This window comes from Martes martes (genome assembly GCF_963455335.1).
Source record: "Martes martes genome assembly, chromosome: 5".
Taxonomy (NCBI): Eukaryota; Metazoa; Chordata; class Mammalia; order Carnivora; family Mustelidae; genus Martes; species Martes martes.
In genome coordinates this window covers 35,567,615-35,593,128 of record NC_137892.1, presented here as the reverse complement: position 1 = coordinate 35,593,128, position 25,514 = coordinate 35,567,615, and the positions used below count along the sequence as shown (strand labels likewise).

General features: G+C 38.7%; 1 protein-coding gene across 1 annotated transcript in view; it reads left to right on the top strand.

Annotated features, from left to right (window-relative positions):
* LOC308343046 (uncharacterized protein) overlaps positions 1 to 25,514 on the top strand; it is a 311,448-nt gene that overhangs the window by 82,423 nt on the left and 203,511 nt on the right. The window contains exons 7-8 of the mRNA XM_080803887.1: positions 13,654 to 13,741; positions 15,067 to 15,195. The gene's annotated coding sequence lies outside the window, so the exon portion shown is untranslated. The remainder of the gene's footprint in view (positions 1 to 13,653; positions 13,742 to 15,066; positions 15,196 to 25,514) is intronic.

Below are 25,514 nucleotides of genomic sequence, written 5' to 3'. Positions count from 1 at the left end.
AGTTCTGTGAATTCTTGCTTTACATATTTTGAGAGCATAATTTTAGATAGATATAAATATTTTCCTTGCATACTGAATTTATCATTTTGAAATCTTTCTCTGTATCCCTAATAACACTTCTTTTAATAGTATAATTTCTTGGATATAATTTAGCTTTATCAGTTTTTCTTTCGGTTAGTGTGTATAGGGTCTTCTTTCTTTCTTTTCAAATTTTCTGTATCTGTGTTTTAGATGTCTCTTGTAATCACATTGGGTTGTAATTTTCTTTAGTCTGATCAAATTTTTCTTAAAATTAAAGCACTTAGTCCATTTATGTGTCATATAATTGTTGATATATTTGAATTGAACTCTGTAATTTTTTAAAGTGTATTCTATTTGCCCTCCTTGTTCTAAATTCCTATTTCTTTTCTTTGTTTTCTCCAGCTTTATTGAAATATAATTGCCATATAACATTGTGTAAGTTTAAGTTGTCCAAAATGATATGATAGCTACAAATACACTGAAAAAATGATCACTACAATAAAGTTAATTCACATGTCCATTGCAAACCATATATCTGATAAGGGTTTACTGTCTAAAGTATATAAGGAATGTATACAGCTCAGTAGCAAAAAAGCCAAATAGTTTGATTCAGCAATGGACAAAGGACTTGAATACACATTTTTCCAAAGAAGACACGCAGATGTCTAACAGGCAAAAGGAAAGGAATCCACTATCACCCATCATCAGGGAAATGCAAATCCAAACCGTAATTACATATATCACCATACACCTGCTAAATGGGTTTTATGCAAAGACAAGAATCAATAAATGTTAGGATGCGGAGAAAAGAGAACCCTTCTATACTGCCGGTAGAATGTAAATTTGTGCAGTCGCTACGGAAAACCGTATGGAGTTTCCTAAAAAAAATTAAAAATAGAATTACCATATGATCGAGTAATTCCACTTCTAGGTATTTATCCAAAGGAAACAAAAAAAAACAACATGAAAAGATACCTGCACCTGCATTTTCATTGCCACATTATTTACAGTAATCAAGACATGGAAGCGTTAAGTATCCATCAATGGATGAATTACTAAGTATATATATACACACACACAATGGAATATTTTTCAGCTATAAAAAAGGATGAAATCTGGCTATCTAAGATAATGTGGGTAAACCTTGAGATCATTATGTTAAGTGAAATAAGTCAGAAAAAGACAAAGGCTGCATAATCTCACATACATGTGGAATCTAAAACAAAGCAAAAATAAAACCCAAGCTCACAGATAAAGAAAAAAGACAGGTGGTTTCTGGGGATGGTGAATGGAGGTTGGGGGGATGAGCAAAAGGGATGAATGTGATCAAAAGGTACAAACTCCCTGTTACAAGATAAATGAGTCGTGGGGATGTAATGTACAGTGTGGTGACCATAGTTAATAGTATCGTATTGCATATTTGAAAGTTGCTAACAGAATAGATTTTAAAAGGTCTCCTTACAAGGAAACAGTTTTCTTAGCTATATGTGGTGACAGATGTTAACTATACTTGTTGTGATCATTTTGCAATATATATAAATATCAAATCATTATGTTGTATACCTGAAACCATTATAATACATAGGCTAGTTATACCTCAGTGAAGACCATGCAAAGACACAAGAAGACAGCCATCTATGAGCCAAGGAGAGAGGTTTTAGAAGGAATCATCCCTGTTGGCACTGTAATCTTGGACTTATATCCTGCAAAACTGTGAGAAAATAAATGTTTGTTGTTTAAGCAAGAAAAAAAAATAGCATTACTGCTTTTTGCTTAAGGGTAGGTATCAATCTACTGGAAGAATTTAAAGCTATGCCACAACTCACATGTCATTAGAGTTAATTGCCAGCCACCACGAGAAGACAATGTAGCCCTAAATGGCGGCACAATTGAAATTCTGATCCAGGAGTAGTAAGCCTGTTGAGAGACTGAGAGGCAATAAATTCAGTTCAGGGACATTTTCTGCATATAAAATGACCCACAGAGTTGACCCTGAAATGAAATCAAGTTGAGAATTGATTGGAGAAAAATCATTTGGGATAGTTGTAACATAGTTATTCATGATTTTATAGTTACCAAGAAATTAGAGGCTGTTTTTCTCATCACTATATCTCTGAAATGACAAATCTCCATAAGTGTTCTAGGGCTCAGTAAACAGGCACCAGAGGTAGGACCCAGGTGGTGGGAGGTTCATCCTGTGTCAGTGTTAGTTTTCTGTGCCTTGAATCTTATCCCCAGTCCTTGTCTATGGAATATATTGTCAGTAAAATCTCAACACAAAAAGTGCTCTGGGGATTCTAGAGGAAGTATGTTTTTTTCTAGTAGAATGGGTTCCCTATGAAATCACCTTATCAACCTGGCCGTGAAAGTTCATGGAGTAGGTGAAAAGGGGGTGGTGAAGGAGATGTTGTGAGCAAGAAAGAAGATATTCAGGAATGCTTGCCTGTTATTTCATTGGCAGCTTTTAAGAAAGCTTTTTCCTTTTAAGAAAAGGAAAAAAAAAAAAATCTGTGGCAAAACTTGCTTTTAAAAGAAGCTTAGATGACACATCAGAAACCCAAACCAGTCAGATTCCAGGGTGCTAAGGGAACTTGAGTGGTTTGAAATTGGTAGACTGGTGGAAATTTTATAGTGCTACAGGTCAGAGAGTGTTTTACTTGTCTTTTTATCACCTATATCTGAAATATAGGAAGCATCGCATAAATGTTTGTGGAAAGGAGAGAGGGAGGGAAAAGAAAGGAAAGGAAGGGTACTGTTTGTAAGATTGTCTAAAGATTGCTCAGGCTAATTAAAGAAAGGGAAGTTGAAATAAAGATCAGATTAGAGGTGAAGTGAAATCTGTATTTGTCATCTGTAGGATAGATGTCTGGAAATATATCTTCTCTGAGCAAAGGGCAGAAGTGCATAGTGAAAGTGTGTGTAACTGGAAATGTCAAAGGTTCTTTCCAAACGAATGTAGACAATTTGTAGCCTTAACAGTCTGGTTACTCTTTTGTGATAACATTTATAATATAAATGTTAGTCATTACCAAAACTGGCCTGGAAACTGTAGGTTCAAAAGAGTGTTTACAATTCCTGTTGCATTTTGATATAGCAAATACTGTCCAAATCTATACCCCAACAAATCTTAATTTAGAGTATTTTCAGATTTTTAAATTGTCTGGTTTTGGGGGAATGTGACAGAATCTGGCAACATAGTAACACTATAACATTTTCATGAGTTTTACTCAAAAGGTTGGTACACGTATAACTATGCCTATTATTCTGAAAAACCGAAATCATTGTTAATGGGCTGTATTATTACTTGATATTATTAAACTCACTGAATAAGTTATTAATTAATGAGGCTGATAAATCCACAGAGAAATGCTATGCATTCCTTTTCTTTTATGTCTTAAAAATATAGCTCCCACAGTCTACAATCCACTTAACTGGGCTCCCTAATACATGGGAATGAGATAAAGAAGGCATTTAAAAATTGCTAGACATGTAGGATATGATGATTCCCACAAAGAAAATCACAAGTAGACAAATAGAAGCATATTTCTGGTTTTAATTCATTCTTTAGAAATTTTATTTATGTACACTAGAATCATGGAATGGACTCATGACTCCCTATATCTTTCCAAATAAATCTGAGTAATTCAATCACTCTAACAGCCATGGTCCCTCTGCATCTCTGTGTCTACCAATCGTGAACTATGGTAGAGATGACTTGCCACACCATGATTTATCAGATATCAGATGGATTTGTTGAGAAGGAGGTCATCATCATCTGGGAAGCTACAGGAATGAAGTGAGGCAGAGGGAAGGTGTATGGACTATGAATTTATTTGCTACTGTCATCTCCATAGTTGAGCATAATGCCCAACATAATTTAATAATTAAAAAATAACAATAAGAAAATACATGAATAAATGAAAAGAAGAAAGATGGAGGTAGGTTGAACTGACATTAGGCATTCAGATGAGAAAGCAAGACTGAATCTTCATGGAACTTGTATTTTGTAGTAATGATATAGACAAGTGGAAGATATTCTGGTTCTAGCTGTTGCTTTGAGTTCAGTACAGGGCAGGATTTATAAGTCTAGGGAGGCTAGCAAGCCTCACGCCAAAGGATGTGCTCATTCGTCTTCCCATGACTCGAGAAGCAAAAGGTGATAAGACTTGGAATGGGGGAGCATGTTGGCAAAAGCAAGGCAGAGTTCCAGACTTTAAAACCTCCATTATCTTATCATTTTAAAATAAACTTTTCAGATTCAAGTACTGTAACATTATATAGTAATAATGGAAGTGCACATCTCATAAGCTTATGGTTCCATGAATGCTTAAAAAATGAACAAACACACGTGAAAAGGCCCATCTCAATAAACAGGATATTACCAGCACTTCTAGTTATTATCTCTCCCTCCCCATTAGGGTAACCACTATCGTGGTTTGTAAGAGGTACAGTGGTTTTGCCTCTATTTACATGTTATAAAAATGAAATCAGACAACATGCCATTCTTTAGCGTTTGCTTTTTTATTTTCTTATTATGTTCGTGGAATTCATCCATGTTATTACATGCTCTAGTTTGTTCATTCTTATTGCTGTATAGTAATCCATTATTTGTGTATAAAACCTTTTATACATCCATCCTATTTGGATTGTTCCAGAGCAACACTATTATAGCAAGACTATTATAAATAGTGTTGCTCTGAACATTATTGTACAAGTCTCTTGGTCAACATGCCCACAGATTTCTTTTGAGTATGTAGTTAGAAGTGTGATTGATTATTAGACCACAGGTTGTGTTTATTATCCTTTTTAAAAAGATTATTTATTTATTTATTTATTTATCTGATAGAGAAAGCATGAGTGAGAGGCAGAAGGAGAAGCAGGCTCCCCACTGAGCAGGGAGCCCTATGAGGGACTTGATCCCTGGACCCTGAGATCGTGACCTGAGCCAAAGGCAGGTGCTTAACCATCTAAGCCACCCAGGTGCCCTATGATTCTTTTTAAATAGATATTGGTGCTCATATTTCCAAGGAGGTTGTATAGGTCCCCAGTTTTTGAATGGGAATCTTCTGTAGCTATAGCATAGGCAAATGAGGACCCAAAGAGAGGCTACACTCTGAGACTTGATGATTGTCTTTGTGGGACTCAGAATCGCAAATGCATGCATCAGAATAATTTACTGGATTAGGAAGTATAGGGCTCAACTTAAGAAACACTAGAAATCCAGTAGAAGACATGAAGCATCTGCATCCTCAATCTCATGGCAGTGATAATGACAGAAGCCACCAAGGGGGAATTCCAGTGATCAGCATCTTGACTTACTCAGCTGTGTGGTCTACTGAGCTCAGGGATTGCTCAGACCCAAGCTATTGCCTAAGCTCGTCCTAGGGACCCTGGAGAGCTAATTTCCTAACCCTTTCCTGCATGGCTGCATGTGACTGGAGCAGCTCACTAACCATCACCATAAGAGAACTGTGTATTTCCACACCTAGGAGTCCAAACTAAATTAATCCTATTCCCTAAGAAAGAAGCACATTTCTCTCTACCTCTCTCTAAGAGCTTCTTCTTTATATCCTTCCCACGCTATTAGCTGTGAGAACATTCATTCCCTTTTAAGTAAATTACCCACTCGGAATGGTCTGGTTAGTTTGTAGCCTGACAAGACAATTACACAAGCCTTCAGATGTACTTTTCTCAAATCTGGGTTATCAACCTCATCCTTGTTTGTAGTATAAAAATGTTCTAGTGAGTTTAATTTTGTTTTTGTTTGTTTAAGTTTTTATTTAAATTCCGGTTAACATGCAGTATAATATTGGTCTCAGGTATGCAATTTAGAGATTCAGTTCCATATAATACCCGGTCTCATGACATTAAGTACACTCCTTAAAACCCATCACCTATTTAAGATATTATTTATTTATTTGTCAGAGAGAGAGAGGGAGAGAGAGCGAGTGAGCACAGGCAGACAGAGTAGCAGGCAGAGGCAGAGGGAGAAGCAGTCTCCCCGCCGAGCAAGGAGCCCGATGCGGGACTCGATCCCAGGACGCTAGGATCATGACCTGAGCCGAAGGCAGCCGCCCAACCAACTGAGCCACCCAGGCGTCCCAACCCATCACCTATTTAATCTACCCCCCCATCCTTCTGATAACCATCAGTTTGTTCTCTTTAATTAAGAGTCTGTTTCCCAGTTTGCCTCTCTCCTTTTTTCCCTGTGATCATTTGTTTTGTTTCTTAGATTCTATGTATGAGTGAAATCATATGGCGTTCGTCTTTTTCTGACTTATTTTGCTTAGCATAACACTCTAGCTCTGTCCATGTCATTGCAAGTGGCAATTTCATTCTTTTTTATGGCTGAGTAATATTCCATTGCATATATGTACCATATCTTCCTTATTCATTCATTGGCCAATGGACATTCCGTAATTTGGCTATTATAAATAATGCTGTTATAAACATCATGGTGCATGTATCCCTTCAAATTAGCATTATTGTATTCTTTGAGTAAATACCTAGTACTGAAATTGCTGAATGATAGAGTGCATTTATTTTTAACTTTTTTGAGGAAACTCCATGCTGTTTTCCACAGTGGTTGCACCACTGTACATTCCCACCCACAGTGTAAGAGGGTTCTCTTTTCTCCACATTCTCACCAACACTTGTTTCTTGTGTGAATTTTAACCATTATGACAGGTGTGAGGTGATATCTCATTGTGATTTTGATTTGTATTTCCCTCATGAGTGATGTTGAACATCTTTTCATGTGTTTGTTGATCATCTGGATGGCCTCTTTGGAAAAATGTCTCTTTATGTCTTCTGCCCATTTTTTTGTTGGATTATTTGTTTTTTAGGTGTTGCGTTTATAAGTTCTTCATGTATTTTGCATATTAACCCTTTATTAGATATGTCATTTGCAAATATCTTCTCCCATTCCATAGGTTGCCTTTTAGTTTTGTTGATGGTTTCCTTTGGTGTGCAGAAGCTCTTTATTTTTATGAAGTCCCAATCATTTATTTTTGCTTTTCTTTTCCTTTGCCTCAGGAGACATATCTAGTAGGAAGTTGCTACTGCTGATGTCAAAGGGGTTACTGCCCATGTTCTCCTCCAGTATTGTAATGGTTTCTTGTCTTGCATTTAGGTCTTTTATCCATTTCGAGTTTATTTTTGCGTATGGTATTAGAAAAAGGTCCAGTTTCGTTCTTTTGCATGTTACTGTCCAGTTGTCCCAGGACCGTTTATTGAAGAGACTTTCTTTTTTCCATTGGATAGTCTTTCCTGCTTTGTTGAAGATTAATTGACCATATGGTTGTGGATTCATTTTGTGTTTTCTATTCAGTTTCATTGATCTATGTGTCTGTCTTTGGGCCAGTACTATTCTGTTTTGATCACTAGAGCTTTGTAATACAACTTGAGGTCTGGAATTGTGATGCCTCCAGCTTCGCTTTTCTTTTTCAAGATTGCTTTGGCCACTGGGGGTCTTTTGTAGTTCCACACAAATTTTTGGATTGTTTGTTCTTGTTGTGTGAAAAATACTTTTGGTATCGGTCCCAAAATTTACAATTGCATCAAAAGCCATGAGATACCTAGGAACAAACCTAACCAAAAAGGTAAAAGTTCTGTACTCTGAAAACTATAAAACACTCATGAAAGAAATTGAAGGTGACACAAAGAAATGGAAAAGCACTCCATGCTCATGGATTGGAAGAACAAATACTGTTAAAATGTCTATATTACTCAAAGCAATATACACATTAAATGCAATCCCTACCAAAAGTGAGTTTAATTTTGAAATCAAGAGACAATAAAGGAAATAGAGAATCCGTGTACACTTTGATGTTATATTTTACTCCCTACCAAGTTTTTTTTGACTTAATGGAGAGCAAACTGAGTTTGAGATAGCTAGGTGATGGTGGGTCTACTCATTCTTCAAGGTAAGGAAAATGCATTCTTCATGAGGGTAGCTTTGATGATATGTATGTATCTGTACAAACTCATTCTCTTCTCTCTGCTCTGTCCGTGGCAGAGGAGAGGCCAATATGCAACCCTGTCCCACATATATGGCTATTTCTGACATCAGGATTCATGTAAGGCAAGTTGGGGCACAGATATCTTTTCTCTTAGCTTTTCATTGGCCTAAGCACTTTCATAGGGGAATGTGACATTTAAGGAATAAAGAAGGAGGTGATGTTTAGGAGACTCAGACTCCTCATTTGAATAGCATAACTAGTGGCATTAGGAAGCTCTTGGTTTTAACTGATGTTAAAACTAGTTGAATAAGTTGAGTGACTTTAACTGGTTGAGTAACAATAGTTACTGGTTTAACTAGTTGAATAACTAGTTGAGTAACAGTGTAAGGTGTCTTACTTACCTTCTGAGTTTCTTTTCCTTGGCTGAAAGAATTCAATAGGATAATATAACCAAGTAATTAATATATTATTAATTAATTAATATCAATTATTAATTTATATATTATTAATTAATTATATTAATAATAATATATACCAGGATAGTGGTGGTGGAGTAGTCTGCTCCAGATGTAATTGTGGGGGATGCATTCCCTGAGAAGTTTTTTTAAAGGTTTATTTATTTATTTTAGAGAGAGCAAGAGAGAGTACATGTGCGTGCCTATGAGCAGGGGAGAGGCAGAGGGAGGGAGAGACTCCCAAGCATACTCTCATTGCCCCCCGCCTCCCTCAAGCATGGAGACCTATGCAGGGCTCAATCTCAGGATCCCAAGATCATGAGTGAGATGAAATCAAGAGTCAGACACTTAAGCAATTGAGCCATCCAGGTGTCCCACTTGAGAAAAATTAAAAAATAATAATGCCTACTAAAAGTTAGGTTACAATTTATTAACGCAATGTACCATCAGTCCTTAACAATTTCAGTAATAAAGTACTCTACCCTGCCAGATAGCCCACTCTCATCCTTTCTATATTGGTATTACCAGTGAGTAGTTAGAAGATACCAGTCTCTCTTATGAGAGATATTGATGTTTGCATGTATCTTCCTAGGATGCCAGGTGAGATTGGATGATAAGATAATCTCAGCCCTAGGTTCTCAACTATCTGGGGGTATAGAAATGAGGTTACAGAAGATCTCCTTTCTTCATGAAGACACAATACAGCTGTGGATTAATTCTTGAGATTTGACTCACTCACAAACTCTATAGAAAAATTCGGTAGTCAAAATAAATTCAATTTCAAATTGTCTTTTGATGAAAATAATCTGATTATCTGTCAATAATTACAGTTTTCTAAATCCTTCTTCCAAAGGAATAACATTATTCATTTTCAGTATTCTACCAGGACAGAGAGATTGGTGTACCTCCCAGAAAAATAACCCAATTAGCTCAAAAAGAAGTGTTTGCTATTAAGCAATTAAAATAAGTATTTGCTGAAGGTAACTTTGTGTCTTCCCTTCTGAATGTGATTCAAAGGCATGATTAGCTCCGGGAGGAAGCAATATGGTTATCACTCAGAAGCGTTCTCACATTAATCTTTTATTAGATGGCATATTCTTTCCATCCTTGACGTTCACCCTGCAGATATAATGGATTCAAACAGACCATAATCCCTAACTTTCCTTCCCTTCATATCCATGGGTCTGGGTTGGAATTGAATAGAGACGGATGTTCATGGCTTTTCTTCTCTTGAGGAGAAAATATAACTTTTGTTGTTTATTATTGGCAAGCCCACTGTACCGAGGTGAATTCTACAGCACAGCTGAAACAGCCATTTAGCTGATGCTCCCCCACCCCACCCCGACTCCCCTTTGGCTGCATGTGCAGTCACTTGCATAAAGAGTAAATATCCTGATCCTAAATGAAAAATCAAAAGTAATTCACATTTTTTTTTTAAACTGTAGTACTATTTTTTCTCCAGGAACCAAAGCACTGGTATTACTCTTGCACTGTGCTGATGTAATGTTGTTTTATTTAAAACCTAAGTAGCTGTCTGGTGGATCACTTGAAGACACAGGTGTTCGACTTTATTCCTTGACAGTAGCAAAATGAAAATAATTTGTAATCTCCAGTAGACACTTGATTGTGAGAAATGAGAACCTCCAAGTTTTATGCAGACACAACAATTTTGATAATCCCTAGTCATGCTATCAGAGATTATTTTTACTTCCCTTTGGACCGTTTGAGCCAAAAGTTATCTATTTCTCTAGCTTGATCCCCTTGAAAGAAAAAAAAAATCATCAAATTTGACATTAACATCAAGTCTTGATTGATAATTTTAGTTGCTTCAGTGCGTTCTCACAGAAGCAGGCATCAGAGGCTGCAGACCCCCTTTTCCTGCTGTAGTCAGCCAGCTAAATGCCTATTAGATTTGGTGTTAAGCCACACCACCAAAGGAGTGAGAATCTGAATCGGCTTCCCTGTTGTCAGCTAGTCTCACACATTTATTTCAGAGTGAAAATTTGTCACTGCTTTACCATTCTCTGTTTCTAGAGCAGAGATTTATTTTCATCTTTGGAGTATTCTAACATAGAAGGAATAAAACACTTTGAATCAAGAGTTTTTACTATAGCTCTCGGATGTTGCTTAATGGAACAAAATACTTGTAAGGGTACAAACAGACCAAGCCTTATCAGTATATGTGAAATAAATGTGAAGATTCTCATGATGTGTCTCCCCCTAAAGTTCCTTTACTAATTTAGCAAGGTAAGTAATGAGAGCAAAGTCACTTTGACTTTCTATTTTTTTTTTCTTTATATTGTTTTTAAGAAGGTGGAAAAGGTAGAGCCAGTCATCAATAAATGATGGTTTCTTAGGGGGAGGGCCTTATGTTTGTGTTCCTAGATGTTACTTCTGTCTGGGTGAAGGGAAAATATAGGTCTTGTTCTCATTCTGATGGTACCACACTGTGTAGACGATGACTTTGAGAGTGGTAAGAACATAAGAATTTACTCTTGTCTTTTTCCTATAAAATCTGAAAGCAAAACTGGAAACACTGTGCATAGGTATCAGATCATATTTTAAGGCATCAGGCATCCAAGAAAGCAGCACACTTTACTTTGTCATTATCCTGTTAGGTTTTACTAAGAAAAAAAAAAAAAAAGATTTTCTTTTATTTTCTTTTTGCCCTTCCCAGATCAGTTGCTGTACAAGGGCACATTAGTTATATGTTTCTGGGTAACAGATTAGCCCAAAGTCAGCACTGGCCTCATCCTCTTCCTACTCCCACTTCCCATCTTTGTCTCAGTAATGGCTACTTACTCTTCTTAGTTAAAGTAGCACTGTTTCTTGAATCCTTCTCTGATCATCCCCTCTGGTTTATGTTTGTTTATTGCATATTCCCTTGGGATGATATTCCTAAATCATTAGCATGATCATTTCATTAATTGTGTTTCTCATCCCCAGGATGGTAGGGCACTTACGTGTTTGCTCACTGTGCAATCGCCAATATTGAATCCAGTGTCCGCCTCACAGCAGAATCTCAAAAGTTTGTTGGTTAAATGCCCATAACAGTGCCATTTAAAAATGTAGCTAATCTTCCATCTGTGACTTTTGGATACAGTTGTCTTGTTCTGTGCCATCTGACACTAACAAAAAAGCCATTGTTGGATGCTAGGGCCCATGGCTGAGCATTGAATTTTCTTGGTGACTTTAGACATAGAAGCCTGATGGTGTTTACAGTTACTCCTCTAAATGTCTGGCTCTTATCCTCAAGAGATATGAGCAGAAAAGAATGAACAATGTTGAAGAGTCCACATTTCTAAAGCTGTACATAGTTTTCACGATCTTAAGGCAGGTGTGCTGGTCTTCTCACACTTGGCCATCTTTTCCTCTTTTCCATGTTCCAGACAGGTAGAGCTTGGGGGGAATGGTAGCTTTAAGCTCCGATGAATATCTAGTCAATATCTAGTAATGTGTTCCTTACATCTTCCATGTATATCTCTGAGCACTGGGGACTCAGGCAGGCACAGGAGAGAGAAAAAAAATCAGGAAAAGAACAATTATGGTATTGCATTAGAACAGTATGTAAACACACACACATACATACACACACAATAAACATTGTGGACCTGCTGTTTATCTAAAGTATATTAAAAGGTACAGTACTACAGCTCATATTATTACTTCTTGAAACAGGAACTATATCTATTTTGTTCAGCATTGAATTCCTAGTACTTAGTACAGTACCTGGAGCGTAATATGTGCTGCTTAAATGTTTGTTGAATGGATAAGAGATATACTTACTATGTCGCAGGGTCTGTGCTAAGTGCTTTACAGGAACTGGCATGCTTAATACTATCAACAACCCCATTATTATTAACGTGCCTGCTATCAGTTCATTGCCTTTTAGGTCCTTGTGCAAGTTCACACAGCTAGCAAGTGAAGACCCGGCATCTGAATCCAAGTAGTATGGATTCAGGGTCTCTGCACCAAACCACTGTGCAAAACTGCCTCCTACATGTAAACATAATGAATATATTGTGTTTCACAAAGTTATCACTTGTGTAATACAAAGTACCTTTTTTATTCTTCAGTTGGTGGTGACATATAAGCTATTATGTATGCATTTTAGAACTCTGTGATTCCATAGCTTTCCACCCTATATCATATTTTATACTGCTCACTATCATTCTATGATTCTTTATGTTTTCAATCGAAAGGTGTTATTAAATCATTTAAAATCTTTACGTAGATATCAGTCCCCCAGTCACGTTAATTTATCCACCTAAGTCATCTCTAGTTTTGTTATGCAAATATCTGTTTTGTGGGGAAGATTTCTGTGCATATATTACCCAGTTACAGGTTGTGTGTAACTTTGAGTGTTTCCTCAAACTATACTTAGAATTAACCATACGACCAGGTCACCGTGGTAAAATCTTAGAAAATAGGTAATATGCTAGTGTGACTTTTTGATACCTTATTATCATTGTGCACCTACCATAATATAAAAAAAAGTTAAATATTGAAAGGAATCAGTGAGAGGGTGGAAACCGATGAATTAGGGGTGATGATTACTGGCAGGGGGAAATGATCCCATCATTTGTGAATAGATAATCTTGACTTTACCCTTGACCTTTCTGGAATTGTTTACTTGAAAAGATAAAAGCTCCATGAGAATTTGGGCTTCCACTGTGTCCTGATTCACATTGCTCTTTATGTTTGGTTTCTCCAAAATTAAGAAAATTTAAGCTGTTAAGTCAAGATCTCTCCAAAACAAATCTCCACACACACACACAAATCATTTTCAGCCCTATAATTTGGAGTTTTGCATACCCCCTCTGGAAGTGTACCTTTTTTTCTTCTCCCAGTCCAAACCAAAATAATTTACTGGTTTGAAGAAAAATGATTGAGTTCTAAACTTTACCTTAGAAGACAGTGAATGAGTAAGCACTGTTCCCACCTGACAGCCAAGCCAACACAGTATCTTTTAGGATCTAACTTGGCTCTGCAACTCATTATTGTTACCATCATTATATCTCCAATATGACAGCTTTAGTTTTCTGAAAAGGGTTTAATTGGTTAAAGAAAACTCCTGTTCATTTCCAGGAGCATGATGCCTGTTCTTTCTCTCAGAGGGGAAGGATGAAAGTCAAAGCAGGAGTGCTCATTTTGAGAACCCTGTGGAGTGGAGATGCCCCTTTTGACCTTTCTATTGTCTTTTCATTCTTCAACAGAAAGATTCCACAGAGAAAACATAGGGAGCTTACATGAACCAGAGCTGAGTTCCTGCACTTAGTTATGTGTGATTCAGAAACAGTTCTGGTAAGTGGAGCATCTTGTTTGTAATCTTTTTGAATATAATTTTTAAAGATCTCTGTGTGGCCGCATTTATTTTTTATTGTATATATACATGTGTCCAAACATATGTTTGTTTATTTATTTATTTATAAATATTTTTAAATTTATTTGACAGAGAGAGAGAGAGAGCGAGGGAGGGAGCACAAGCAGGGGGAGTGGGAGAGGGAGAAGCAAGTTTCTGGCTGAGCAGGGAGCCCGATGCAGGGCTCGATCCCAGGACCCTGAGATCAAGACCTGAGCTGAAGGCAGACACTTAACCACTGAGCCACCCAGGTGCCCCAAACATATGTTTATATATGGGTATGAAGTGTGTGTGTTATGCATTAGTTTATGCTTCCATAAACAAAAAATGACTTTGAGGTACTGCTTCCATCGTGCGGTACCTGTGTACTGGTTATTTTGATTTTTTTCCTTAACTGTGCCCAAAGGATATTACTTTTATCCCTTTTCACGTGAGTAAACCCATGTTAGTGAAGTGAGGTTTTTTTTTTTCCATTTTGTCTTCTTTCAGTTAATTTTAACTTCATTATTAAGATGAATTGTAATGATGTTAAAACCCCAGAGGCAAACTGGCTTCATTTGATTTCTTCTGGTAGATGGGGGGGAAAAAAACCAAAAAACAAAAAAAAAACTGTTAGCAGTTCTAATCTTCTGTGAAATGTGCCCTGTACTTTGTGCTTACATTTTTAATGTGCCTTTCAAAACAGAATTGATTTGGTTCTTTCTTTTAAAATATAAAATAATAAATATAAGGGAAGGGATAATTTTTTTTCTTGTTTGGGGTATGAGCAACTGAAACAGTAAAAACAATCTCACCATAATAACCACTTGAAAACAAAACAATACCATTTTTAGGTAGTTTGAGTTTCCAAGAAATATCTGCATCAAGATGCAGCTTGTTTGACGATGTGTCATCTCAGGAAGAGAATTTTGCCTTGGCACTTCATGAAGTCTGTCCCCTGCTTGGGACTTCTGGTCTCCCAGACAAAAAGAGATGCAAATAACAGATTATGTCTCATGTTCACTCAAAGGAAAACATATTACAGATGTGTCAAGTATCATGATTTCTGGTGGAATATCAGGCACACTTGCGAAAAAAAAGGACACATTTTCATGAGTGATGTAGGTTTTTATAATGTAAACTTTATTTTACGCAAAGAAGGGGGCCATTTTTTGCCAAGCTCGCTGTAGTCATCAGGATAGCCCCTGCATTACGTAGAAGCTGCCCTCTTCCATTCGTTTATGTAAAAAATATTTATTGAGCATCTTCTCCGTGTCTTGTTCTGTAGGAGCAAAAAGCATGAATTCAACACAGACCCTGCCCTCAAGGAACTTCTAGTCTAATAGCAGAGGTGAACCAGTGTGTATCGCTTATACTCGTGGAAGAACAAAGAAAAAAAGAAGAAGAAGAAAAAGAAGTAAGTGCCACATGAAAGTAATATGAGTATTTATTGTGGGATCTCTTGGGAAGGGAACCTGACTTAAAGACTGTTTTCTCTGTGGAAGGCATCAAGTACAGAATGGGGTGCCTTTTGCGTGGACACTATTTTTCTGTGATGTAGTTTAATCTCACCGGAAGGTTTGAGAACAGAGGCATTTTCCGTTGCTGCTTCTTTATCTTTTTCTGTCTTGGTAGAGCAGAGGCTTCTGTGAGCTAAAGGGGCCCCTCACCCACCCTTTTGGTAACAAACCTGAGCCTGCCTTGCCAGCCTAATTATTAGCAAATTGCTCTTGCTAGATCAATGGGCATGCTTTCAAGTCTAATAAGAATGAAAAAAGCGTTCAAAGCTGAGATATTTTTAGTCCTACAGACAGATTGATTTTCTATGAGATTCTGAATTACCTTAAAAAACTTCTTTTAAATTCTAGCTAACATTTCTGGTTTGAGATTCATGATGATGAAAGAATGTTTTCTTGGATGCCCCTCCTTCTCCAGCTAGTTTCTCATTTCTCTGGGTTGGGCATTCATTCATGCTTTCTCAGTAAATGTAGCATCCCAATGGTATCAGCTTTTGTTGTATTTAAAAAAAAAAATGGTAACTGATCATTTATCATGATTCTGTAGACTGTCTAAATGTTCTGGGCTGTGATGAATCAGCTGGGGTAGGATGGCTGCATTCTTATGTTTGGAAACAGCTAGAAAACCGGTGAGGGCTGGGATCTCTCTATGTACTTCCTCATTATTTGGAGGCCGTAGGGGTCCCAGAAGAAAATAGGGGCGGGCCCCCCATTTATGCTTTTGAAGTTTCTGCTTCTGGCATGTTGGCTAATGTCCCGTTAACTAAAGAAAGACATAAGACCAAGCTTAGATTTCAAGAGTTGAAGGAGACTGCATTTCTTGATAGGAAAGGTGGCAGAGTCACATTGCAAAAGACAACGCATGCAAGAAGGTGTGAACATATTTGAGGCTCTTATATTTCGCCATACCAGTTTACCTCTGAGAGATGGACAGGTGAACTCACAAGAGGAAGTTATTTGGGCATAGACATTCTAGAGTGGATCTTAAAGAGCTCCAAGCGTAGACGGACTTCCCTGAATCTCCCCTTTATTGCAAGCTTCCCCCTCCCGCAAATCATTACCTCTTAGAGGTTTCGGAAACTGCGCTAAAGTAGATGTTGACAGAGGTGCTCATGGCCAAGAGGGAGGCTCTAAAACAAGAGTGGAGCTTGTTAAAGGGAAAAAATGGCACCGGACAAGATGAACAGACAGAAGCTGACTTTTTTTTTTTTTTTTTGGTGCTATTGCCAGCGGCAGGGCAGAGAGCCCAGAACAAGTCTGGATACTTAGTTTCATGGAAACAAAAGGCGGAGGGTTTTAAGCCCTGAGAGTGAGCTTGTGGAAAAGTCCTGGAGATGTTAAGAGAAGAAGTGGGCCAATGGAGGTGTTGAGCATATTTAGTTATTCCGGAACTTGCAAATGCTGTTTTTCTGGGAATAACCTTCCTGTGTTTGCGAATCGACACCCTGGAAGTTAGACTTCTGTCCTCCACAGGGACTGGGAGATAGGGGCGCTACCTTCCCCAATGTTTACATTTCAAGAATGATTCCTAGGCCCTTAAGAAAAACATTTCCTAAGTTGTGAAACTGGCAGGAGGCTGAGAGATTTACATTTATTTCAAAGGGGTAGAGAAAGAATTTACAGTGACAAGTTTTCTAAAATATGCTCTTGGAGAAATGGAAGGTCAGAGGCCTGGACTCCGGAATAAGCCTGTCTAAAGTACAGTCAAGCTGGCGGGGTCATGAAGATCCACTTGATCGTGCTGTCCAGGAGCAAAACAACCTGTTGCTTACCTCTGCATGGGTCTGCCTGGGCTAAACACCCTCCTTGCCATAATGACTGAGAAAAGAGGGCATTTCAGCCAATTTCATGTTTTAATAACTGTTCAGATAGTTTGTAAGGAATTTTAGGAAAAATCTCTGTGTGTATAATTCTTTTGTTTTCTATGCTATTTTCTAATGAATAGTTGATATCATCATTCATTGCCAGTGTCTCTCACCTGAGGGTCCCTCTGGGTCCCTCCTGTGGGGCTCTGACACAGTCACATATCTATAGTGGTATTATATACTGAAGTCTCCATTAAAGGCCAGGTAACCGATATGCATTCTATAGAAGAGGAAAGGAGGTCTAGAGACATTAGATGATTCACCCTAAGTCTCATAGACTGGTAAGTACAACCAAGCTGGGATTTGGATCAAAGCGTGTCTGACTGTAGTATCTAGGCTCTGAGTACTTCTTGAACAAGCTGGTCTCAACAGTAAAGCTGGTCCTGGGTTACTTGTGGGATGCCCAACTATCTTAAATATCCTTTAACTTCCTGTGTATTTCTCATTTTTCCCTCATTATGGCATCTGTCCTTCTAAAACAGTTACCCTTGTCCCACATGGTCCTCTCACTTATTAAAACCAATTCCAAGGTAAGGCCTTGATGTCCAGTAACCAAAGGTGTTGGATTAAGGCATCCTTTTAATTGGGAAATGAAATGTTCATAACCTATGAAGGAAAATTCAATCACCAATCAAGTGGGTGAGGGAAGCATTGTTTTTGTCTGCTTTCTTTTTGTTTTTAAACTAGTAGAATGAGGATGAGAGGGAAGAGAGTGCTGTGTCCAAGGTGCGTGAAGACATAAGTCATCCAGCAAGCATTGTATAAAGGTATAGCCTTAATAACCCAGGACCAGAAGTTCTATTGGAAACTATTCTCATGCTCTGAGAGGTTGCTTTTCTGTCAGTAGAAGAATGTAATTTTTTTGAACTTGCTTGAAGGGAGGAGATTTCTTAATTTTCTCAAGAGTAAAATTAATGTCTTAAGAGTACTGTTTTCTTCTAGTAGAAGTTGGTATTCCCTCTTGTCTTAATGCTGTTAATAGCAAGGTTCTTCTTAGAACCATCCTGAAAAATAATGAGCCACCTGAACAGAAGAAACTCTAATAGACCATTCCCTCTTTCTCTGAGAAATTCTGTTTTGTGCCATTCCTGTTTGGACCATACTATGCAATTAAGGGTTTTCTATTTCCTGTGAGTGGAGGGAAGAATGCTCATTGAATAATGGATGTAAATGTGACGCTCGTGTATTTCAGGAATGGTGAAACTGAGACTTAATTTGATAGAACAGGGAGGGAAACAAGGTCTTCTCCCTCTTGTGATGCCTCCGTATCTTATTTCTGAAATAAATAACCCGTAAATAATTGGCCTAGATGTAGTATAATAAAATGGTTCAGTTTTATAAATGGTGATATGTAGGAAGTGCTAAAGAACTTGTGACGTTTTTCTGGTTTTTGGTTAAATCTTCAGAGGCATGACTGCCCAGGAGGCGGAGATGTTGGTTCTTTCCTAATTATCTCAGTTGGAAAGTCCGTTTGGCCCATAGGAACGTGGCCAGGTAATGAATGTGGACATCATCGTTCTCAGCTCGGATTCAGAAATCTGCTTTTCAGTGCCTTGTGGAAGGCAGAGGCTGGCTGACTCACTGTCACTTTAGCCTCTCTGTTACCATGGGTGTAATCCCAAATCAAAGACCCCAGTTGTAAGCACTGTCAATTTGGCATCTTCCAAGATTTAAAAAAAAAAAAAAAAATCATCCCACTTATGAAGATTCTGGTTGTAATGAGCTGCAAATCATTACAGAGCTTTCCTTTGGGAAGCTCAGAAGACAGAGATGTAGCTCAGAAGATGCTACTTTTGGAGTTCCAAATAGGTTTATCTCAGTCAGCATCTAGGCTGCAGTAACCAACTTGTGATTAGAAATGCTCCAGAGGAGGAAAAAAAAATGGCATTCACTGATCTTGGGACACTTGAGAACTCAAATTCTGTTACCTTGCAAGCTGCCGAATCCTTTCTAAATGGCCTTTGTGAGGGTATCACCAGGCAAAGGGAAATGAGGCAGGCACTTGTAAGTCATTATTTCTAGAAAATGTCTGTTCATGTAATCCCATTTGGTCCGGGTACGTATCTCAGACTCTCAGCACTGCATGGCAGGTAGGGCAATAAGGCGTTAACTCGTGGTCAGGAGATTTGCTTCATACCCGATTACTTCAAAATAGCGAGTTGTAGGGAGCTGGTGCAGTGTCCAGTATGAATTACTTCCCACTTCGGGTGTGTGGAGGTACAGAAAGTGGTATGAAATTGTGCTCTAGAAAACCTCAGGCATACTGGCTGAGACTAAGTGTGTGGCTTGAACAGCGATGTATCATTCTTGTTAAGTTAGGAGAACCTCTCCAAGTCCCAACTTAATGGGTGATTGTTCTGTAGACCATCATAACAACCGAAGAGGGAGTTTCACTGAAGAACCAAATAGTTAACCTGCCCGCGTGTTTGTTTTACATTAGCCGCTAACACTTTTTCCCATCTTACTCAATCCATCTGAGGGAAGGAAAGAACAGTATAATTGATGGGCTCAAAATTACAATCAGGTCAGTAAACTGCCTGATTTACTGATGCTGTGTGTCAAACAGGCACATGCTGGGTAAAGGGAGGGTGGGGAAACGTGTGTGTTGACTCTCTTCAAATGCTATTTTCCAGCCCACAGAAACAACCATTGTAACCTGTTTTTCATTTCCCTTTATTGCATGAAGTTTTGATGTGTGTGTCTTCTGCCTTAATGGACAAAGATACTTAGCTGGATGCGGGCAGTTTGTAGGAGGGATTAGAGGGCAAATCTAAAGCTTGGGGTGTAATTAGGTATTTGATCTAAAGAGAAAGGAGGCTCAGGAAGGAGAAAGAGTTCAGTTAGAATTTCTGAGTTAAAGGGGAATCCAATTCTGAGGCAGTGGCTATTGGTAGCTGGCAACTTTTTGCTGTAGTCCATACAATAGGAAACAGAAGTGAAGGATAGGGTTTCCTTCCAACCCCTGTCTTTCTTCCACACCTGTATCCACCCACTGATGTGTAAATACAGTGCTTCTACAGTGGTACAGACACGCACCTCCATATCTAACCTAATATTTAACCAGAGACATGATATTATTTTTTAAGAGTGATTTTGTAAGATACAGGCTGTATGACTCAGCGTGATCCAGTTCTGTTTTCTATCAAAGTAGGTCCCTTTGGGAAAGGATACACTAAGAAAATTGTGTTTTGCATTCCTATGCAGACTTTTTAGTGACAGTTAATTTTACCCATGAGGCTTGTTTTGTGAATATGTTTTTGTATACAAACAATCTCTAAATGTACTGGATTCAGTGTGACTGATATAATATGACTTTTATCTAAAAAAAAATAGACTTCTGTCATGCAAAGCATTCTTTTGGGGTTGATATCTTTTAAATCACGTTTATTACTTCAAGGACTCCATATACACTCTCTTTCAGATAACTTTTTGTTTCTCTACTGGGAGGCTTATCCATATTTACAGCCCTGTGATGGATTTTCCTACACTTCTTGCAAATAGGGGTTCTTTCTTCTTATTCTATGCCACTTCTTCATCTGTTGCCTTAAATCCATCTCCGTCCTCATTCAGACAGGTATGATTCCATTTACTAACATTTCTCTCTCACCTCATTAATTTATGTCCTGTGCTGACTCTTTCCCCCTCACATTTTTTTTTAAGACTTTATTTATTTATTTGACAGAGATCACAAGTAGGCAGAAAGGCAGGCAGAGAGAGAGGAAGAAGCAGGCTCCCTGCTGAGCAGAGAGCCCGATGCGATGCGGGGCTCCATCCCAGGACCCTGGGACCATAACCTGAGCCGAAGGCAGAGGCTTAACCCACTGAGCCACCCAGGCGCCGCTCCCCCTCACATTTGAAGAAATTCAGGTGTCTCCCATTTTCAAATTACCCGGCTTTGACACTGTGTCTCCCATCTGAAGTAGCTTCTCAACTCTTGTCTCATGGAAATGTCTCTTAGTCTCTTCTTACCCTTCTCTTCTTATAATATTAACCGCATGCCATTCCATCATTTAGCATTCATTGCTCAATTTGCTGTGATTGGCTTCAACCTCCCACACGCTGGAAACTGCTCTTGAAGATTATCAGCTACCATCTCATTGCCAGTTCCAGTGAGCATGTTCCCTTTGCAGCTTCCAGGCTTTTTTGCTCACGCTTGCCTACTCTGTGCTTAGCGTAGGTAACACCACCTTCTTCTAGTCAGCCTTCCTGTCTGCGGCCGTTGATCCTCACTGTTCAGGTGTTGGTGAACCGCAGGCTTCTGACTTCTGCCCACTGTCCTGTTTCACACAGTGTCTTTTAGTGTTTCCAGCCTTTCCCTTATTGCCTCCCAGTCCTTATCTTTAGGTTATACTTTTCTTCAGTTTTTCCAGGTAAGCTTGTTGGATATTTGGGACATTCAGATGTCCCAGACACCCCTCAAACTCATTAAGTTCCAAATTAAACATCAGTTCCCCCCACTAGAATTTGGACTTACTCTTCTACCAGTATTTTTTTTTTTTTAGAAATTCTTAAGTACCAGCATTTATAAAGAATAATTTAATCATTGATACTGTATGTGAGTGGCAGTAAGATACAGTGTAGGACCAGGTTCAGGGACAGGACAGTGTTATCCCTGCTTTCAGCTTTATGTAAGGGGTTAGATTGGGTTTTCTATTACACTGAGACAGGTGCTACAACCCCTAACTCTGAATAGATATCAAAACCCTAGCCTTTAATTAAGGAATATCTTATCCAGTCTCTCCTGTGTCTTAGCCTTTTCTTACCCCCCTCCCCAAATCTTACCTTAAACTTCATGAACAAAAGTCTGTCTCCTGGAGATTTTTTTTTTAAATTAAAATATAGTTACCCAGGATTTCTATGTATTTGAAGTATATATGTATGGAGTGGAGTATAGAGAGTTATTCTTTTTTTAAATTTTTCATTAATATTTAATTTTCAAAAATGTGGTACCTGTACACGGCTCAGGATCCAGACGGCCCGGATTACCCTTGCACCTGCTTTGTCTACAGTTGCCAATTTCCATGGAAGTATCGGCAGGTACCCAGTGAATCACTGAGTTCCGGACAAACCTCCTTGTACCCACTACGTAGTCCTTTCCTACATTCTTACGGTAATCAGAACTAATTTCCAATTAGTAATCAGAGTAGTTAATAACTGGCATGAAGTAGCCTATAAGCATGAAGAGCAAAAAATGACTAGCAGCAGCCATAACTTTGAAATCATAATGAGTAACCATTAATTTTCGTTGTTAAAATCAACTTTATTAAAGAATCATTTATATCCAACAAAATGAACCACTTTAAGTATTGAGCTCTAGGAGTTTTGAACTCACTCAATCACCATGCTAATCAAAATAAGGACCATATTTACCACACCCCAAATTTCCCTCATGCTCTGTATCATTTTGCCAGAGCTGTTGTAAAAAGCACTTCAGACTGGGTGGCTTAAGCAAACTTGTTGTCTCGCAGATCTGGAGGATGGAAGTCTGAGATAAGGTTTGGGAGAGTTGGTTCCTTGTGAGGGCACTGAGGAAGACTCTGACCCATGTTCCTCTCTTAGTTTCTTTTGGCTTGCTGGAAGTCATTGGCATCCCTTGGCTTGGAGTTGTGTCACCTGATCTCTGCTGTCTTCATGAGGCATTCTCCCTGTGGGCCTGTCTCTCTGTCCCAGTTTCCATGTTTTATAAGGACACAGGTCATATTGGATTAGAGCCTCCCCTAAGGGTCTCATCTCAACTTGACTACATTTGTAAAGATCCTATTTTCAAATGAGGTCACATTCTGAGGCACTGGGGGAGTTAAGACTTAAACATATCTTCTACTATCACCTCCCTTTTCTAGGAGCATTCCCCAATACACCACGTGAAAAAGGATCCCTGTTCTATCTCTTCTTTAAGGAACCCGTGTCTTGGGTGGATTATGTGGCCCCGCAAGTTCAGTGGTGCTACAGGGGCACAGGGATGCTCTGCACAGTGTCTAGAAAGCCCCCACAAGAGAGTCACAGTGCAGACCTCTAAGGTTCTGGGGAAAGTGCTGTGTTCTGGGGAAGAATATGTCTTACTGTTTGAAAGCAGCTTGTGGTGTGCTACTGTGCCCTAGGAGAGATTAAAAGTCTGACAAAGGAACCTTATATGAATATGCCACCAGAGGCACCCATCATGATCAGGGTGTTAACAGATCTTCTAAGGTGATAATGCCAGGCAGGTACATCAGGAATCCTTTTATGATAGAAATGTTCACACAGTTGCAGGAGGCACAAGTAAATCACACAAACAGGTGGTTCAAATTCCTGTCACTGCTCTCAAAAAATTTATGGTTTCTGTGAAGTTTCCTTCAACAACCAACAGAGCTCAATATGTTACTGCTGGGATGGAGTGAGTCACGACTACATGACAGCTTTCTTAGACGTGGTCATGAAAGACAGGAAGGGACATTTACCAGTGGGTAGAACTGCAAGCATGCACTTGAATGTTTGTACTGTATGAGTGAGGAATTGATCTAAGGTATGATCAATTAGTTGGTTATTTAGGGATGTTGAAAGAACAAGATTAGAAGACCAACAGTGATGAAGTTTAAGGAAGAGACACATGGATACACCGATGATAATGGGCACAGAAATTGAGAATTGGTAGGTCTCACATCCCACCAACATCTACCTCATAGAGTCACTGCATATCAGCTGTGTAGGATGACTCATTTTGCAGCTGTTAGCCAGTCTTTCTCCTTGGTTATCCCCCTACTTACACATTGGGTCTGTGAACAGAGTAGTGATCATGGTGGGTGGACAGAGAGGCTGCCTGTCCTAACGCTGAGGATTTCTGGCTGCCCTCCTGCTAGCCCAAATTGACTGAGACCAACTCCTTGACTTGATATCATCCCTTCGAGAGACCAGATAACCATTTAGGGGAAGGCTGATTATACCAGATCCGTTTCAACCCTGGAATTGTTAACCATTATCCGATAACTCAGCTATGGATCTGGTTTCATAACTTGGTAGTGACTCTGCCAACACTATCCTTTAAGGGCTTTTAATGCCTGGAAAACTTTCTCATAAAGAAGGTATGACTCTGGGTGCAGGACCACCCATGTGATCCACTGCTACTGCCTTATCCACATCGTGTGGGAAAACTTGCCTCGTAGGATGATAGAAGGACTTATTAAAAGCTCAGTTAAGGTACAAGCTAGAGTATCATTCTCCACAAGGTACAGGATCTGTTCACAAGGTTGGAGTTTATACATTGAACTAATGATCAGTGTTTCAAATGTTATGTACTCAATAGCTAAACCACCTGGATTCGGGAACTGTGTGGAAGTAGGACCGGCTCTCTCATCATCTCTTCTAGGGATCCCCTTGTGAAATCGTGTTTATCATCTATGCAATCTTAGAATGTGCTAGATTAAAAGTCCTCATCCTCAGGACTGGTGAAGTGATGCTTTCAACAAGGGATATAGTAACACATCCATTGAGCTTGAAGCTGTGACTTCCACTTGGACATTTTGGGCTCCTTGTGCTACTGAACCAGCAAATAAAGGAATTACCATTCTGGTTGGGGAAATTCACCTTATGCTTAGTTTTTATTCTTGTATCCCAGTGTAGATCTAGGGTTATTGCCCTGCTAATAGGACAGAAAGGAGTAGATCTAAATTTCAGGGAACTCACCGTCTTTTGATACCTTTAAACTCAGTGCTAATCATATATTGAAAATGGTGGCAACATCAGCCCAACAAGGATAAAGCACCTGAGGATGTGATGCGTCAGGGTAGGAAGGTCTGGATCACCCTTCAGGCATGTATATTAGACGAACTTAAGCACTGTTTAAGGGTAAGGCAATCCAGAATGAGTAACGAGATCGACGGTTTTGTAGAAACTCTTATTTGGTGCTCTGGTTTTTGGCAAAGACTCTTAGGCATTGGTGAAACCTATAGAGGGACAGGCTCATAGAATTCACTTTCTCTTAATTCTTATCCTTCTCGCACCCACATTCTTCTTTGGTTACTTTTTGTGAACTTTTCTTTTAGGTTTTATGCTAGTCTGCAGTCATTGCCAGCTCCTTATTTCAGGGTTGGCATATTATTTGGAAAGCACTCTGAATCTTTGTAAATTTTTTTAACTTATGAAATATATAAAGCATATAGGAAAGTATGGGGAATAATATTGCAGGCATCCATTATATCCACCAAATAAAATGTCATAGGTATAGTTGAAACCATTTCTTAATGCTTTGCAGAACCACTCCGCTCCCCCTTCAGAGAAGGCCACCACACTAAAGCTGGTGTATATATATTTCCGTGTGCATGTATTCATAAATAATACATAGCTACATATTTGAAAATTAAATAAATTATATCACATGG